This window comes from Saimiri boliviensis, chromosome 18 (genome assembly GCF_048565385.1).
Source record: "Saimiri boliviensis isolate mSaiBol1 chromosome 18, mSaiBol1.pri, whole genome shotgun sequence".
NCBI lineage: Eukaryota > Metazoa > Chordata > Mammalia > Primates > Cebidae > Saimiri > Saimiri boliviensis.
Genome location: NC_133466.1, coordinates 24,055,324 through 24,071,100, shown reverse-complemented (window position 1 = coordinate 24,071,100; position 15,777 = coordinate 24,055,324). Strand labels below are relative to the sequence as shown.

General features: G+C 37.4%; 1 protein-coding gene across 13 annotated transcripts in view; it reads left to right on the top strand.

Moving 5' to 3' along the window:
• Positions 1–15,777, top strand: part of CHODL (chondrolectin) — a 371,149-nt gene that overhangs the window by 255,654 nt on the left and 99,718 nt on the right. For 11 of the 13 annotated variants that reach the window (XM_010344886.3, XM_074389471.1, XM_074389467.1 and 8 more), the window contains one exon: positions 10,893–10,969. The exons of the other annotated variants lie outside the window; for them this stretch is intronic. The gene's annotated coding sequence lies outside the window, so the exon portion shown is untranslated. The remainder of the gene's footprint in view (positions 1–10,892; positions 10,970–15,777) is intronic. 13 annotated transcript variants of the gene reach the window in all.

Here is a 15,777-nt window from a genome sequence, read left to right as displayed (position 1 = left end):
AGTGAGTTCTCATGAGACCTAGTGGTTTTATAAGGGCCTCTGAATCCTTTGCTCAGCACTTCTTTCTCCTGCTGCCTTGTGAAGAAGGACATGTTTGTTTCTCCTTCCATCATGATTGTAAGTTTCCTGTGGCCTCCCCAGCCATGTGGAACTGTGAGTCAAGTAAACTTCCCTTTATAAATTACTCAGTCTCAGGTATTCTTTATAGCAGTGTGAAAACAAACTAAAACAGTACTTACACATTTTTTACTGATATCTCTCATCTCTTTTATTTCAAGAGAAGTGGCTAGTATGAGTCCTTAGTGTCCCCTTGTAACCAGTATTGTAAAGAAGACTATTTTGGCATCTACTCTTTTTTATTTGACCACATGAAAACTATTTCCAGCTTGTTGGCTTTTCTGGCAATTCTGACTAATGTTATTTTGATCAAACCTGAAATGTCTACCTTCTTTTCCCATTTGCTATTGTGTTGAGATCTTGGAAGAGGGTGAAAAGTGACTCATTATTTTTTCCAATCTTCTTTTAATCCTTTTAGCTTTACCTTCTTGGCCTTATGTACTCTGCTTGGCAAAGAGAAAGGAGCTTCATGTTCTGACCATTGGAAAAGAGTTTTAATATTTTTAAAATATGCTACTATTATCTATGGCTATTTTGCTAGAAAGATTTTAACCGTTATTTGTGTTCCTTCTCTTACTCTGTGTTTGGGCTTAAAAATCACATGGAAGAGTACAGTTGGTTAGTAATGTTCTGGTTTGGTTATGTATGTACAGAGAAGAGGAATGTACTCTGCAGACTCAGCAAGCTGTTCTCTGGAAGATTCTTGGTCACTGTGTAAGTAACTAGAATCTACCACATTCGAAGTAACATCCTTCCCCTCTCCAACTGCTGGTTTTCCCCCTCCTGCTTCCTGTTCTCTGATTCTTCCCTATTCCAGTTGCATTCCCAAGCCTTGTCTCTATCAAACAACTGCCTAAAAAGTGATTAAATCTGCTAAATAAAAAGATAAGATCTTAGAGCATGTAATTTCTCTGTGTGGCTTACAGACATAATCTGCATTATTTTTTTATATCATGATCATAGGGAGTTGTCAGCCTTTTTGGACTTTGTAATATAAATTGTGGAAGATAATGTTGATTGTTTTATATCAGGGATTGGCAAACTTTTTCTGCAAAGATCCAGGTAGCAGATATTTTAGGCTTTGTAGGCCATTTGGTCTGTCACTTCTACTCAACTCTGCTGTTACAGTATGGAAAGAGCCATAGACAGTATATAAACAAATGATTGTGGCTGGAGTGTGCTAATACACAGCTTATCTAATAGTTTCTCCCTTCATTCTTTTGAAATCCAGTTTTGCTCAGTTAGTAAGTTGATGAACCCCATGGTTAGGGAAGTAGGTTCCTCCCTAAGCTTAAGGTGATGAATCATGATTGATTTAAACCAGTCATGCCAAGGGTCACCTGTTGCCAGTGACTGGTTTAGGGGTAATTGTACATTTCATTTTGGGATATTAAAACATAAAAGGAAATCCATTGGATCCTTCTGGTTTATATTATGCGGGAGAAATCCACATAAGAAAAGCAGGTATTTAAGCAGGTACATTCTGAGGATGTGTTATATCACATCTATTATCCCATAAAGATAATAACAGTGATTTGTGTGAACTTCAAGTAACTCATCGTGACATCTCCCAAACTGCAGCACACATTGGTACCACCATTATTTTTGGTAGAAATTTTTATATCAAAGAATGAATATTTTTCATTTTATGAGCAACCACAGCTCACAGCAAAGAAAAACCTTATGTCTTTGGAAACCTAATTAAAAATGCCATGAATATGATAAATATTTTTAAATGCTATCTTTTGAAAAGATATCCTTGCAAAATAACTAAACACTTCTTTCAAAATCTCTTGGGAGTATAGCACTTTAAATGTAGTTTATATTTATGTGTATGATTTTTTAAGGTTAGAGAGAAATGATATAATAAAATTTAATTAAAAAGTTGGGGACTTGGGGGAGAATTTGTCAGTTTTATAGAAGTTAATGTAGTTATGCACAGGCATACAATATTCTTTATTTAGAAATGGATACAGTGCAACCCATATTGAGTCATTTATGAGGTGTGAGGTCACATAAGCCAGCCTTCAAATATTCGTATTTATGAAAATTATTTCCTTCTTCATGATTCCTTTCTTATATGAATACTACTACTATATATTTACACTGTACACATTTCATCATGTCTTAAAACTCTATACAATTAGGCAGTTTAGTTGTTGACATAAGAAATCTCACTATTAACCCAGAAGTATCTTTGCCTTTCCACTTATTATCAACATTCAAATGGAAATTTATTTCAAATATACTCCACATTGAAATATTAATTCAAAATATTGGCTGTTGAAATAAAAAAAGGTCAGATGGACCTTTTTAAACTTTTGCTAACCCTGGGATAAGGACACCAGTTTGTCCTAAAAGCAGGCTATTTTTCCTGGAGTAGCTTTGCCCTTAAAAACTGACCTTTCTTCTTTCTAATAAGAGAACCTCTTTTTTCCCTTGCTAAGCATTCTGTTTGAATTTGTTTTCCTGTCCTGTTTAAATTCTTCCTGATTTGTAAAAGTAAAACATAACCATCAGAGTTAGGTTTTGGATTCAGCTTTAATGACATTTGAAGAGGAAAACTGCTCTTAAGATGAATTGCTCTTTTGCCTTCTTTCCATACGGTTCCATCTGGCAGTAATTGGCAGTCATGAGCAGTCTCAGGAAAAGGGGCCTCACACTGAATGGACCATCCTCACACTCACACTCCTGATGCCTAATCGCTGTTTGTCCAAGAGATGAAAGCCACTGTCCTTGAGAAATACACACAATTGCTCTTTTAGCTGTGATAATCAGAGGAGTAGATGTCATAGGGTCCTCATAACTGCATCTCTCAAATATTTACAATAATTTTTTTTGTGTGTGAGACAGAGTTTTGCTCTTGTTGCCCAGGCGAGAGTGCAGTGGCGCAATCTTGGCTCATTGCAACCTCTGCCTCCTGGGTTCAAATGATTCTCTTCCCTCAGCCTCCCAAGTAGCTGGGATTGTAGGCATGTGCCACCACACCCGGTTAATTTTGTATTTTTAGTAGAGACAGGGTTTCTCCATGTTGGTTAGCCTGGTCTTGAGCTCCTGACCTCAGGTGATTGGCCCGCCTCGGCCTCCCAAATTGCTGAGATTATAGGCATGAGCCACTGCACGAAGCCTGGGGAGTTTCTTTTATAAGGGAAGGAGTCTCATGGGTCGGTCTATGTGAAGATCCTTCTTTTGCATATGGAGAATACACAAGGTCTAGTCTTTCAACTTTCCAGAGCTGCCAGAGCTGTTTTAATTCTCTGCAGTATAAATAGGCAAGAGGAGTCTCAAACTTCTATGTGCTAAGTTACATCTCAATGATAATATCAAATTAGTTCCACATATCAAAAAATTTCAAGTTCCTTGAGGAGAATTGCATCTGTTTTGTAAAAGTTAATTTGATGAAGTGGCCTAAGTGGCTGTCCAGTAAGTTAAGTTGTCCTTTTATAGGAAGTTGGCTAACTGGGATGAGTCAATGCCTTAGTCAGTTCAGCCGACTGTAACAAACTACCATAGACTGGATGGCACACAAACAATAGAAAGGTATTTTGTACTGTCAACAAAAAGAGTCAAACTCTGTAAAATATTTGAAGAGATTTATTCTGAGCCAAATATGAGTGACCATGTCTTATGACACAGCTCTCAGGAGATCTTGAGAACATGTGCCGAAGGTGGTTGAGATGCAGCTTGATTTTACACATTTTAGGGAGACATGAGACTTCAATCAAATACATTAAAGAAATACTGGTTTGGTCCAGAAAGGTGTGACAACTTGAAGCAGGGGCTTCCAGGTTATAGATAGATTTGAAAATTTTCTGGTTGACAATTGGTCAATTTTATCTAAAGACCTGGGATCAATAGAAAGGAAATGTCTGGATTAAGATAAAAGATTGTGGAGACTTAAGTTCTTATTGTACATAGGAAGCCTTCAGGTATCAGGCCTCAGAGAGGATAGATGGTAAATGCTTCTTAGCAGGCTTATGGTCTGGTTGATGTTAGTGCTGGAGAGGTATACTGAGGCATATCTGACCCCACTTCCCATCATGGCCTAAACCAATCTCCCAGGTTACATTTTAAGAGTGCCCTGGTCAAGGAGGAAGTTCATTCAGTTGGTTGGAAAACCTTAGAATTTTATTTTTGGTTTGCAGTACAGTTCTGGAGGCTGGTGTCTCAAGATCAAAATGCCATCATGATTGGGTTCAGGGGATGGGCCTTTTCTGGGTTGCAGATTGATTGATGCCAACTCATCGCACTTTCATGTGGGAAAAAGAGGACATGAAAGCTCTCTGATGTCCCTTGTGTAAGAGCACTGCTTCCATTCGGGTGAATTCCACCTGCGTGACCTAATTACCTCCTATGATACATATACACAGTTCCTGGCTCATAACTGCTACACCCTTGCTATTTTTCCCCAAGACAGGCATAGAAACAAAAAATATATTCAAATCATTTTCACCTTTCTGTCTTGGGGCTGGCCATAAAGAAATTCTTTGACCTACCTGTCTTACCGTAGGTCATGAGATTTCCCATTTCAGAAGTTCTTCCCCATATCCAGGAGGAAGAAATGCTGCACAGAGAAGCCAAGAAAAATCTGAACAGACAGGCCTTGCTGAGTTTCTCCGTCAACCTACTGATCATACTCTTTATCTAATCACATTTGTACACGGCTTCAATCATGCTTATCCAATGAAGTTTCCATAAAAGGCCCAGATGATAGTGTTCAAAGGGCTTCTGTATAGCTGGACACATAGAGGTTTCTAGAACGTGTCATACCCGGAGAAGGCATGGAAGTTCTCCACCCTTTCCTCTGTACCTCACCCCATGCAACTCTTCACCTGTATCCTTTGTATTATTCTTTATAGTAAACTGATAAATGTGTTTCCCTGAGTTATGTGAGCCACTTTAGCAATTTAATACAAACCCTAAAAACGGGTCATGAGAATTCCAATTAAAAATCATCAGTCTGAAGTTCTGGAGGTCCCAACTTACAACTCATATCTGCAGATGGGGGATAGTCATGTGGGACTGAGCCCTTAATCTGTGGGATTTGATGCTATTTCTAGGTAGACAGTGTCAAAACTGAATTGGAGGACACGGAACTGCGGTCCACTACAGAAGTGATTACTTGCTTGGTATGCGGAGAAAATACTCCATACATTTGGTCACTGAAGTCTTCTGTGTTGACTGTTTCGGTGTGAGAGCAGAGGAAAAACAGAGTTTTTTTTTTTTTTTTTTTTTTCCCAGCTCACACCTCTGAAGGCCTTACCTTTTAATACCATTATATTGAGGGTTAGAATTTTAACATCTGATTTTGTGGGGATACATTCAGTCCACGGTAGGCAATATGTATGTAACTCTGTGTTTATTTGTGTGTGTGGATTTGTGTATAACTTATCTGTATTAGGGTGTAGGAATTATTTCAGTTGAGTTTGGTAAGCCAAACCAGGGTTTTAGTCCCAACACTACAATTGACTGGTGGCTATGCATCTGCAAGGTGATTACTTTCTAGTGCCATCTATAAAATAATAGGCTTGGTAGAATTGATTAAATCTGTATTTGTTTTATATTGTTGCATATCAAATTAACCATCACAAACTTCATGGTTTAAAACACATTTATTCATTTCCACATCATTCTGAGTTAAGAAGTCTGAACACTGCTTCGTTGGGTCCTCTCCTCAGAATCTCACTATGCTGAACTCAAGGTATCAGCCAGGGCTGGGTTCTCATATGAAGCTCAGGGTCCTCTTTCAAGCTCATAAAAGTTGTTGGAATAATTTTTTTTTTTTCATTTGTAAAACAGAAGTCTTTAGTTTTCTGGGCTACTGACCAGGGATTGCTCTTAGCACTTAAAGGACTTTTTCAGGTACTGACCATGTGGCTCTGTCAAAACATGGCAGTTGCCTCTTCAAAGCCAACAGGAAAATCCCACTCCAATTTGCTATCATGGATCTTACATAATATAATATAACCAAGAGAGCAGCTATCCCACCATGTTCATATCCTTCAAGAGGAAGGATTATTCATGGTATATCCAGGGAGTGGAGATCCTGTGTGTGGACCATCTTAGAATTCTGCCTACTATATGAACATAGTTATATTTGTGTTGCCAGCCTGTAACTATTAGACTCCTAGTAAATCTTCTGACGAGATGTTAAGAGAGGAAATAGCTATTATCATCAGCAAAGATGTAAAGCCCTGATTGGGGGTTATCTCCTGGTCTTGATATTTCTTAGAGATTTCTATTATTTGTCTTGTTAAGTGTCCCCTTGAATGCAGCAGCCTACACATAACCGATTAATTGTCATTATGATTAACACACTCTGTATTAGTTTCTATTGCTGCCATAATAAATTATAACAAACTCAGCAGCTTGAAAACCTCTACCTTTTTATTATCTAATAGTTTAGTAGGCCAGAAATCCAGGCACAGCTTAGCTCAGCTGATTTTCTTCTCTGAGTTTCATGAGGCCAAAATCAAGGTGTCAGCAGAGCTGATTTCCTGTCTGGAGGCTCTGGGGTAAATCCACTTCAGTGCTCATTTAGAATGTTGGCAGGATTCCGTTGGATGTGACTGTAGGACTGTTGGGTATAGGCTGGGGGGTTATTTTTAGATTTCAGAAGCCATCAAATTTTCTGGCTTATGGCCACCTTTCTCTGTCTTCAAAACCTGAAATGACAAGATGAGTCATTCTCACGCTTCAAATCTCTTTGACCTCCCTTTTTGCCTTGTAACTTCTTTCTCTCCCTCTCCTGCTGCATCTCTTTCAATGGCTTTTCTGCCTTTTTCCCTGCTTTTAAGGACTTTGATTATATTGAGTTCATCTGGGTAAATCCGAAATAATTTCTCTATTTTAAGGTGAAGGGGATCAGACTATGCCATCCCCAAAATATGCCACTTTAGCACAAGGATTATTTTGAGCTGAAGGCAACTGAAAATAAACAGAAACAGAAAAAGTTCTTTGGCTTCCTCTTATCTGCCTAAAAGCAGGACTACATTTTTTTTAGGACAAGGTCTTCACCCCTTACACCTGTACCAGGGAGACAAGAACTCTTATCATCAAAGATGGGAGTTGACTCCAGGATTAGTTTGCATGAACAGATCTTATCTTCCTTTAGTTCAAATTTAGTCCTTATCTTTCATGAGTTTCCCCATATATTTCCTAGTAGTTGCTTCTCCACAATTTATTATTCATGTAAATATTAATAAAATTGTATGCCTTTTCTTCTGTTCATCTATCTAATTTTAGTTTAATTCAAAAGCCCCCAGATACAGAATTCAGAGAACAGAAGAAAAATTTTTCTTTCTCAAGAAAAGGTTACCTGTTTAATCACCTTAATTCCATCTGCTGTCCTAAATTCCAGAATTTCCCTTCATAGAAATACTTAGATTAATGTTTGATTGAATAACTAAAGGAAGGAAATCTTGAGGGAGCAGCATCTGTAGAATTCTGCCTACCACTTCTTCCTAAAATTACTGAACAAATGTTTATGGTATGTTCTGTATAGTGTATTTAATATTATGTATTAAATATGGGTGACAAACATGAGAATGATGTGTTCACTGCTCTCAACAGCATAAAGTCGGTTGGAGAAAATGTCAAGTCTGTATAAGATGATGGAGCTATGTAGAGATTGTATCTGGGAAGGCTTTGAGAAGCAGACCGGAATAATAATAGTGAACAGGCACAGGGTCATGTAGGGGATAGCTTGGCTGTGACCTGAAGGACAAACTTGAATTAATGCTAGGGAGTTAAGGAATTGAGAGAGGCTTCTAGCAAAAATGTACTGTAAATTAGCTTATAATATAGGGTTAGACAGACATATTTATTCATCCTGTTGGCACTAGAGGTGACTATTCTTTATACCTTCCAATTATAATATTTTCCATTATAATTGGAAAACAGAGGGGAGATGTAAAAGTCATGTTGAAGAGAGCAAAGTATCACTGATATTCCTGATAAATCTGGTATAAGAAAACAGGCTAACAGGTCAGCTTTACCTAATTCCAGCTCCTTACATAACATTAAATACACTATACAGAACACACCATAAACATTTGTTCAAGCCCTCAGTTTTCCCTTGAGCGACCTGTCCTTGTAAGCTCAATGGCATGGAGGAACCCAAAATTCATGTGCTTTGTGGATTCATTTGTTCCCTCAAAAGTTTCTTACAAAAAACCCTCTGGAGAGAAAGAAGTGAATAGATGGTGCGACAGGCCTACAGTGAAAGAAGAGGCTCCTCCTCCCTCTTAATTCTGCAAAATTGTGTCTTCAAGTAGAGAGAACAGTTCCCCTCCCTGTGTGCATGTGCTCTCATTGTTCAAAACCCATTTATGAGTGAGAACATGTAGTGTTTGGTTTTTTGTTCTTGTGTCAGTTTGCTGAGAATGATGGTTTCCAGTTTCATCCATGTTCATTCATATAAATGGTAATGCAGACTTTGGAGGAACCAGATTTTAAAGTCATCCTTCAAGAAAAATTTTAATTCAACTACAACAAAACAGAGGGAAGGATTTTGAGGTTGTTAGAGAAAGCTCGCGGTAGAAATACAAGGCCATTGATCTCAGCTATATCATATTATTTATATAACACTTCAGTCAGGAAGTTGTTTCTCTCACTGAGGTTATCAGCATTAGAAAGGCAGCCATGGAAACAATAATCCTGACTGGAAAGTTGTTTTCAAAGAGAGCCTTTAGGTATCTGTCTTTCAGTTTTGTGAGGAGGCTACTGATTTAATTCTAGTCTTTTGCAGTGTAGCATAAATTGTTAAGAAATGCTAGATGAAGGCCATTTACAGTAAATAGCTTTAAAGTTTCAGGGTCATCTTTTTGCTAAAAGGAAATCCTGGAACCAAGTAATTTAAAGGCCCTGTGGACATGGAGTACTTTTATACTCGGGTCAGAAGCCAAGTGCTGCTGCTGTTTAACTGTGTAGTGTGAGATACTCAACAGCAATGGGAAATTCTCTGCTGAAGAATGACCTGACATACTTCTTTTAACCTTGGACGTGGGTAGAAAGGAAAACCAAAGTGACTTACCCTACCTGAGATAATTTTTTGATGAAAATTTTTCTGAAGAAAATTTTGCACAGGTAAAAAGACACTCTTAAAGGCAACTTATATTCAATTAATTTATCTTGTAAAGGAAAAAAAAGTAGCTACAGTTAAAAATTAGCATTGACCTACAAATTCAGTATATAGAAATTTTATTTTATGTTTTCATTGTGATTCAATCCCACTTGTTAATTTTTATTTTTGTTGCCTTTTGACTTTAGGAGTCATATCCAAGGTATCTTTGCCCAGCCTAATGTTGTAGAGTATACTATAAATAAATATGAATATATATATAGTTATTTGTCAATTTAAAATGAAATTTAAATATTAACGTTTTAAAAAATATGTATATATGTATTTATTTATTTATTATGCTTTAAGTTCTGGGGTACCTGTGCAGATCATGCAGGATTGTTACATAGGTATACACATGCCATGGTGGTTTGCTACATCCATCCCCCAACCTACATCACCTACATTAGGTATTTCTTCTAATGTTATCCCTTCCCAATCCCCCCACCCTACTATCCCTTCCCTAGCCCCCCATCCCCCAACAGGCCCTGGTATGTGATGTTCCCCTCCCTGTGTCCATGTATTCTCATTGTTCAATACTCATTTATGAGTGAGAATATGCGGTGTTTGGTTTTTTGTTCTTGTGTCAATTTGCTGAGAATGATGGTTTCCAGTTTCATCCATGTTCATTCATATAAGTGGTAATGCAAACTTTGGAGGAACTAGATTTTAAAGTCTACTTTTTGGGTCAACAAAGTATCACTGAAGTTCAATATTGCTCATGGATTTGTTGCTGTTATTCTTGTTAAATTTAATATGAACGTCAAATTAAAATATGTTTGCTTATGTTAGCCTGTTTGTTCTAGGATGATTGGCATGAAACAAGCCAACTCAAACTTGGTGGCATAAAAAGAGCTTTTACTGTGCTCGTTGCTTCCATGGGTCAGGAGTTTCTGAAAGGCACATTGGGCATGGCCCTTCTCTGCTATGCAATATCTGGGGCTTCAGTTAGAAGATTCAATAGCTAGGATGGATGTCTGGGTCTTAGTGTCATTTGATACTTGTTCACTCATATTGTTCTTGTTCTCATGTTAACCCTTGGCTGGCAAGACCCAAAGTCTAGGAGTACCAGCAAGTATGCCTATCTTTGGCCTTTCTGAGTGACCTCTTAAGTTCCTCACAGCATGGCAGCTTACCTGCAAGTTCAAAGTTCCAAGTTTAAGTGTTGCAGAGAAGAAGGCAGAAGTTACCTTAGGAACCATGTGGGGCCACTCCTGTCATTGTCCCCTATTCTGTTGATTACAGACGAGTCACACACCTGCTTACATGCACAAGGACTGGACATACACACCTCTCAGTTGGAGGAGTGCAAAGTTTAGGTTGTAGAAGCAAGGATGTGTAAGATGGAAGATATGTCGTGGCTATCTCTGAAAACACATGTTTACGGTGTATTTATTTATTACCCAATTGAGAGTATCTTCCTAGCTGCAGTCAATATTGCTTACTGGTCATTATGCATTTGGGAATTATGCAGAAAAAAATTTTATTTGTGGTCAAAAAGGAATGAGATTGCATATTCTGATAAGAGCGATGAGAAGAACAAATGTTAAATTGAAAATTACAATAATGTTTTTGTTATTTAGTTCACTTGTAACATTATAGATGTATTCTATTTGTACATATCTCCATGAAGACTTTATTTCTCTTCATTAAGGCAGGTTGTGTCAGACAAACAGCAGATGGCCTAACCATAATGCCTTTAGGCGGATGTTCTCATTTGGGTCATAACATGTGAGTAAAAAATGTCATATTCTAAACTATCTCATCATCTCTAGTAATTACTGGATAACATCCAATGTTTACACAAGTCTTTTATAGCTGTGTATTATATTGGCTAGACCTAAGTACCACAGGCTTGGTTTATAGTAACACTATTTTGCTAAATTTTGAAATAGATTATATAACTCTATTCAATTTGATATTTATCAAATGGTCATAATCTATATAATATTTTGTACATAGAATCTAGGCATAGGGTTAATATGATTATTATTAATTCTAACTTTCTGAGTTTACCATTTTTAAAGACAATGTTGGCAAAATAGATTAGAAAACTGAAAATAAAACTATTCCAGAAAAGAAGTAAAAAAAAAGAGAGAGAAAAGGAAAGTCAATAACAAATTGTGCAATAAGAAACATTAAAATGATTTTATAGTGTGCTTTATTTGAGGATTCGTCTCAATCTTAGAAGATTCCAAAAGGGTGGTTTGTTGTTGTTGTTGTTGTTGTTGTTGTTGTTGTTGTTGTTATTGTTTTCAGGTGCTTGCCATTAGTGGAACTTCCAGGACACTAGAAGCAAGCTGTTTTGAGTAGTTGTAGTGAAATGGAAGACAATTACTGCATTTCATGAATGAGAAAAATATTCAGAGCCTGGTGTAAAATAGGTTTTGTGCAGATCTTTTTCTCTCCTTCAATCTTGAGTACTATTAAATCATTCATCCTTTCTTTACTCAAACTTCAGTATTATGAAGATGGCCTCTTTTAGCATCTGCCTGAAACTTTAACAGTGGCAACAGAAGGTGCTTCACATAAAAAGTCATTATTGATGTTCCTTTGCGAGGTATAGTAAGACAGAAGCACAGATTATTCAAAAGACTTAATTAGAAGACAGACCTTCATGTTAATTTGCACCTGCATCTTCCATTTACATTTTCTATTCATTTTACTTACATTCTTAGGCAATACTATTGCTGAGAAAAATGACATTTTAAGAAAAGCATGCGGGCCGGGCGCGGTGGCTCAAGCCTGTAATCCCAGCACTTTGGGAGGCCGAGGCGGGTGGATCACAAGGTCGAGAGATCGAGACCATCCTGGTCAACATGGTGAAACCCCGTCTCTACTAAAAATACAAAAAATTAGCTGGGCACGGTGGTGCGTGCCTGTAATCCCAGCTACTCGGGAGGCTGAGGCAGGAGAATTGCCTGAACCCAGGAGGCGGAGGTTGCGGTGAGCCGAGATCGCGCCATTGCACTCCAGCCTGGGTAACAAGAGCGAAACTCCGTCTCAAAAAAAAAAAAAAAAAAAAAAAAAAAAAGAAAAGCATGCATCAGAATGTATATTTACTCTTCCGTTTTCTTAGTGTATTATGCATGTAGGTAAATAAAATGTGGTGCATATTGCAAGTAGATTTGGGTTTTACTAACATTTGACAGCATTTTCTGGCTTTGTTTTCAGTGGAATTCCTTAAATGTGACTCCATTAACCAGACAGTTAATACATTTTAGTTGGGAGCAGTGGTTCTTAAGTGCAGGCAGTTTTTACCCTCGGGGACATTTGGCAATATCTGGAGACATTTTTGTCACCAGCTTGTGGGAAGAGGCCAAGGAGGCTGCCACACACACTGCAGTGCACAGGATAAGAAAGGCCTCCTGCCAACAAAGAATTACCCCGCACAAAATGTCAACATCAGCAAGGTTGACAAACCCTGGCATAGGGCAAGAAAACTTTCAGAGTATGTTTAAACACAAATGTTTGGCAGAGATTTAACTGATAAATAAAGTGCAAATAGTGATGATTTAATATGGGAACTATTTTGTTCCCCTCCACTACCATTTATTGAAAACTTTTCTCCTGTTTTGAGATAACTGTTTTCTAAAGATGCAGTGTTAAATATTGAAATCCTTAGTTTTATAGGAGAATTTCAAATATTTTTGGCATGAATTTTTTATACCAACTCATGACTTAATTGTCAAAAAAAAAGAAAGAATTTAAAAATAAGCTGATAATTTTTGAGAACTTTCTACATTTGAGAACTGTGTTTAGTATTTTCGTAAGCAGAATCATCCCCCCGTTTTGCCCATCCCTAATCCTCAGAACCTGTGAATATTACTTTGAATGGCCAATGGGGCTTCACATGCGTGATTGGGTTTAAGGACCTTGGGATACAAATGATCTGTAAGTGGGCCCAGTCTAATTATGTGAGTCCTTAAAAATGGAGCTCTTTTCCCAGCTGTGGTCAGAGAATCAGATAGATGGCAGCATGAGAAGGTCTCAACCTGCTGGTGCTACTGGCTTTGAAGACAGAAGAAGAAGACAATGAGCCAAGGTATATGGGCAGCCTCTAGAACATAGAAAAGGCTAGGAAATATATTTTTAAAGTTTTCAGAAAGGAACACATTTTTGCCAACACTCTGCTTTTAACCTGAAATATCAGAATTTAGATCTAGATAGCTGTAAGATAAAATTTTTTGTTCTTTTAAACTGTTAAATTTGCGATAGTCTGATATAGTAGCAACAGTAAACTCATACAATAATTTATTGCATATCTCATTTAATCATTTCAACAATCTTAGAAGAAAGGTGCTATAATTTTCTTTAAATAACAGATGGGAAATTAACACCTGGACAGATAAAGTAATCTACACAAGGTCACGTAGCTGGTAAGTTAAGGGAAAAGGTCTTAAAGGAGCATTTAATTTTAAAATCAATAGTCTTAGAACTGGTCTCTAAATTATTTGGGGGGTAAAAGAGTATTATTCCGTTTCTTTTTTCTCTTCTAACTTTTAAGTTCAAGGGTACAAGTGCAGTGATCCAAGTGCAGGTTTGTTACACAGGTAAACTTATGTCACGGGGGTTTGTTGTACAGATTGTTTCATCGCCTAGGTATTAAGCCTCATACCCATTAGTTATTTTTCCTTATCCTCTCCCTCCTCCCACCCTCCACCTTCCAAAAGGCCCCAGTGTGCAACCCTCTATATGTCCAAGTGTTCTCAACGTTTAGCTTCCACTTATAAGTAAGAACATTAGGTTTTTGGTTTTCTGTTCCTGTGTTAGTTTGCTGAGGATAATGGCTTCCAGCTCCTCCATGTCCCTGCAAGGACATAATCTTGTTCTGCTTTTATGGATTTATAGTATTCCATGGTGTATATATGCTACATTTTCTTTATTTAGTTTATCATAGATAGGCATTTAGGCTGATTCAATGTCTTTCCTATTGTGGATGGTGCTGCAGTGAACGTAGACATACATGCATCTTTATAACAGAAAGATTTATGTTCATTTGGATAGATACCCAGTAATAGGATTGCTGAGTCAAATGTTATTTCTGTCTTTAGGTCTTTGAGGAATTACCAAACTGTCTTCCACAATGGCTGAACTAATTTACACTCCCACCAACAGTGTATAAGTATTCCTTTTTCTCCACAACCTCACCAGCAGCTATTATTTTTTTTACCTTTTAGTAGTAGCCATTCTGATTGGTATAAGATAGTATCTCATTGTGGTTTTGATTTGTATTCCTCTAGTGAACAGTGATTTTGAGCTTTTATTCACATGCTTCTTGGTGCATGTATATCTGTTTTTGAAAAGTTTCTGTTCATGTCCTTTGTCCACTTTTTAATGGGGTAGTTTGTGGGTTTTTTCTTAAATTTGTTTAAGTTCCTTATAGATGTAAAGGCATAAAACTCATACCCTGTCTTTGGTACTGGTTCGTTGTAAAACATGAACACTATGATTAACTTGATCAAAGAGACTTTTCCTGATATTTGCAGAGTTTAATTCCATCTTGCAAAGGGAAAGACGTATTTTCATACATTTATACATGCTATTTCATAAACGCCTGAATATAATGTTTGGTTTTCAATTAAGTTATAGTCATGCCTACAATGCTTTCTAGCTTCTTTCAAAGCCCTCCATTCTCTAGTGTTCATTCTCTAGTTGTTCATTCTCCTGCTTTCTCTTTTCACACTTCACATCTTCCACTCTGAGAGTCAGCCAAATGGAACTTTTCGTCCTTAAATGGGTCATCTTTTCTGTTACTTATTTTTTTCCTTTGCCTTGTACATGCTGTTTACTCTGATAGAACATATTGTTCACTTCTCTGTTTGTACTCATTCTTCAAGTCTTAGATTTTTGTCATTAAATATTTCATGGAATTTTATTCTTTGAATCCTCCCTATACCCCACCATGAGGCTGTCTGTGTTTCTATTGCATTTGTACTGAACCTTTCATCAGAACTTATTTCACTCTTGCCTTGTCTGAATCTCTTTCTGGACTGAACGCTCTTAAGGGTAGTACTGTGTTCGTTTATTCGTAAATATTTTCTTTTTTAAAAAATGCATGTATTCAAATATAATCTATGAACTGAAAAGTATGTCAATCCTAAGTGGACAGCTGGTTGAGCTTTCACAAAATAACATACACATGTCATTACCATTCACAAGATATTGTCAGTTCCCCAGAAGCGTGCTACCACCCTCCACCCGTAATTTTTATTCTCTACAAGTCACCGGCCCCTCTCTCTCCTTCCTTACATACTCAGAGATAATCACTGTCCTGACCTCTAATGCCATGAAATGATTTTGTCCATTGCATTAGTTCACGAAGGCTGTCATAACAAAGTACCACAAAATGGGTGGCGTAAACAGCAGAAAAATATTGGCTCATGGTTATGGAGGCTAAAAGTCCAAAATCAAGATGTTCGCAGAGTTAGTTCATTCTGAGGGCCATGAGAAAGTCTTTGTTTCATTCCTGGTCCTATTTTTCGGTGGTTTGCTGACAATTTTTGGTATTTGTTGGCTTGTGGAAGTATCAACCTGAT